The sequence below is a fragment of the Dipteris shenzhenensis genome, chromosome 17 (assembly GCF_047967505.1).
Source record: "Dipteris shenzhenensis isolate YYH24624 ecotype China chromosome 17, Dip_SZ_1.0, whole genome shotgun sequence".
NCBI classification, from domain to species: Eukaryota; Viridiplantae; Streptophyta; class Polypodiopsida; order Gleicheniales; family Dipteridaceae; genus Dipteris; species Dipteris shenzhenensis.
In genome coordinates, this window is record NC_141612.1 from 47,426,139 (window position 1) to 47,429,786 (window position 3,648).

General features: G+C 37.7%; 1 long non-coding RNA gene across 1 annotated transcript; it reads left to right on the forward strand.

The window, feature by feature from the left end:
* Window positions 1-534: 534 nt before the first annotated feature.
* Window positions 535-1,234, forward strand: LOC147892201 (uncharacterized). The gene is made up of 2 exons (XR_015542500.1): window positions 535-730; window positions 913-1,234. It is a non-coding gene; the product is annotated as an uncharacterized LOC147892201 (long non-coding RNA).
* The last annotated feature ends 2,414 nt before the right edge of the window (window positions 1,235-3,648 follow it).

The window sequence follows — 3,648 nt, forward strand, 5'->3', positions numbered from 1 at the left end:
TCACTCTTTGCTCCCGTTAAGGATGACTAGCCCTTCGGCTCTTCTTATAGGGCTGTTTCTGTTCTTCTTAGAATTCTATAGTTTTTTGATTGTTAGCAGAGCCGGTGCCTATTTCTCTCACTGATTATGGAGCTTAAATTAGAATTTTATAGGGTGCTTATAGTTTGTAATAACAAGTCTATTGACTTGCGTCTGGTGGCTTCTCTCTTTAGTGAGATCTAGTATGTTGAGCAAATCCTTTAATTTACTTTTCTTTTTAATTTAAATATTCACATTTTTTGCTTCAAAAAATGATAATTTAATGTGAATTTGCAAAATGCAATGGGCATTGGATCTTTATAAAGGTTATAGACATTGCTACATGGGGCTACATCTTAAGTGCTGTGTAAGACAAATGCCCAATTCCACTCATGACGCATTATTGTTTTACGAATAAGGATCGAACAATTGAATAAAGGGTGGACAGATTCTCCACTCTTCGAGTCATGGATGGGTTATGATTACGATTATTCCAAGCGCATTATCATGAAACAGCCAAGCAACCCAGCAACATATTCGAGCGGTGATTCTGAGGACAAACGCAAGAACGAGCAAGTGAGGTGCGTAGCTCGAGCTGAACGCCTTGCATCAGCGCCTATTTAACAGCGTGCTTGCTTTCTCTCTGGATATCATAGACTACCATCGCTTCAGCCGCTCTCGAACTGCCCAACCGTCTACCGAGCTTCTGTCTGTAAGTGATTTCCCTGTGCGGTTAATTCAGCAATAAAGAGCTGCGACGTTGTATTCGAGACAAATGTATTGCTTGAGGCAGTTCTCTAAAAGGCTACTGAGAAAGCTTTGTTTAGGCGGTTATTAAAAGTTTCGTATGTAGCGCGCGAGTTAACGATGGCCTTGAAATTTGGTTGGCTATAGTGCAGGAAGAGAACCATGTCTGGAAAAGGCAAGAGCGGCAAGGCCAAGACCCCTACAACGGGGCAAGGAGCCAGCAGGGGGGGGGCTGGCAGGCCCAAGGCCGGCGAGGGAGGAGCTCCCAAGAGCGGCTTGGGGCCCCGTGCGCAGCCTGCGGCAGCTGCCAACACTGGCTCCAAGAAATGAGAGATGAGAGCTTTCCCATCGCCATGGACTTTCTATGCTCTTGTTGCGCCCTGCGCCGCCCCGTGGCATGGTTTGTATGAAAGTTTCTCACTACTATAGTATAGTATCATTTGGACGAATTTGGCTTTTCACATTAGCATTTGTAGTTCTCCAGTTATGAGAGTGTGATGTGTTGGGTTGGGGCGTGAATGAGTGGGTTTGTGAGGAGTGTGGTCTCTAATTGTTAATTATCCCTTAAAACCCAACAACCGTTAAGAATTATATTGAACTAAGGCCTAAAATCTAGGCCTATTTAATTATACACATTTGAAGTTAATGCTCCTCGTGGTCTTTCATCTTCTTTGCCTTGCTAGGTATAAAAAGAGGACAAATAGTTTTCTTATAGTTTTAACATATTGTATTGTTCATACCGTGTCAATATTGTGATTATTATGGCCTTCAAATAATGAAATTCATCATTTCTATCACTATACTTAAGAAGTAATAATAGTTTGGAGAGGGACTTGCCCAAAAGAGATAAGAAGGCTTTCTTTAAATATGTTGCAAAGGGGAGGAAGGCAAAATGACATTTTGATGTCAGCTTTTAAAGTTTTAAAAGGTGTTGATGTCTCTTTCTGAGACAGTTTTGTAACTTCCATTTTCTTCTTTTGACTGATAATTCATCTATCTTTTTTTTACCCCAAAAAAAATTCAAGGGAGAATTTAATTATTGCTCTCAAAATGACAATAAATAGGTTTCAAAGCCAAAAGGTGATAATCATTCTGATGCATTGTGTTTCCAATTTCATAAAAGGGCATCTTCCCAAAAGATGAAATTTGAAAAACTTGCAAAAACTTTATTAGCAATTTATCAAACCCTCTTCAATGGTGGGGGCCCTAATGCCATGCCTTACACCAAGTTTAACAAATCCAAATGATTTTATTAACTCCAAGAAAAAAAATAGAAATAAATTTACAATTTTTTTGGAAGTACATGTTTTATTCTTATCGATTGTATGTGTTATCAGTTATTTCTATAAAGCCACCGCTTTTGACATACAGAAATGGACTATATCAAAGATACTCTCCATTAAGGGTGGGACTCCCACCTACATTATCTCTCCAAGCCTTTACCAATAAGGACAACTCTTTTGAAACATATGAAATATTGTAGGAATTAATGGAAAAATGACTAGCTCTAGAGGGTTGAAAATGTAGGGCCCAATGGAAGGATTAACATAAGCTTACAAAGGAACAATAGCAGTGACAAAGAATGCCAAATGAATTCATTAGCATATGAAAAGCGAGGGGTGAGGAAGGGGCTCCCCTTGTATTTATGAGATTTATTATATAAAGGGAGGGGTCCCCCCTTACAATTTATGAGATTTGATATATATTTCCATCATTATATTAGTGCAACAAATTTGTCTAGGGTAATGGCAGGACTCCTTCAAAGTTTTAGAACTACGAGTTTAAATTTACTAAGTAATTTTATTTGGATGAATTGACTTGTACAAAAGACTCAACTAGTTGGATGCTACAGGTATTTCCACCATAGAAACTAGTCAAATTTCTCAAACAAAATATAAATGTCCCCTTAGAGTATGTGAGGGAACTAGATTGTTTTAGTGAGATTCTCCATGGACCTTTGGAGCATGTGCCATGTGGATGGAGATTTACTCTCCTCTTTAGAATACTCTTCACTAAAGGCCCATATTGCCCATCTCTTAATCCTTTCTCCCAAACTCAATGCTTAACACTTTTCAAAATCCTATACCCCATTTTGAACCCTAAATCCTTGCGCCCTATACCTTTTTCTCAACTCCAACTCCTAGATTAGAATTTATAAACCCTTTTTTGCCTCAAGTTAGCAACGTAGATCATTTTCGCTACTCTTACCTTCTTAAACTCCACCCTTTTCTAAACCTCTGTCCATTTTTGAACTCTAAATGTCCTTCTATCTTTACAATGCCATGGAGAAATAGTTACCCTAACCCTTCATAGATTCATCCTTTTGTAGATTCTTGCTCATAGATAATTCACATCTTCTCTTAATGGCGTACAACCCAAGGCCCTATGCTATAAGTGAATATATCATCTACCCTAACTCCACAGAACACTTGTAGGTGAAAAAACCTTGGGTAAAACATAGAAAAGAGAATAAGTGATAATATTTTGGTGCCATTGCTTAGGAGGATCATGTTGAATTTATGAATAAAATGCAAGGGAAGAACTTCTATTCTATAGAAATAGCATTCTAGCATTAAAGGGCTAGGAAAGCAAAACTTTTTTCTATGTAGCAAACAATCCAATGCCATTTTTATGCTCAACCTTATTTTTACAAAATTTGAAGGAGCATAAAATATTCAAAATCCATATGAAAAAGTGACAAATGATTGCAAAACCAAATCCATAGTGTTTCTCTAACCTAGGGGGACAATTGTGAGAGGTCATCACTAAAATTTTGACTTTTGAAAATTTTGAGATTTTGGGAAAAAAGTGACAAGTATTATATGCATTTGTTAAATGAAGTTGGACAAGTAAGCCAAAATTGAAGGGTTGAGTATTAAGGTA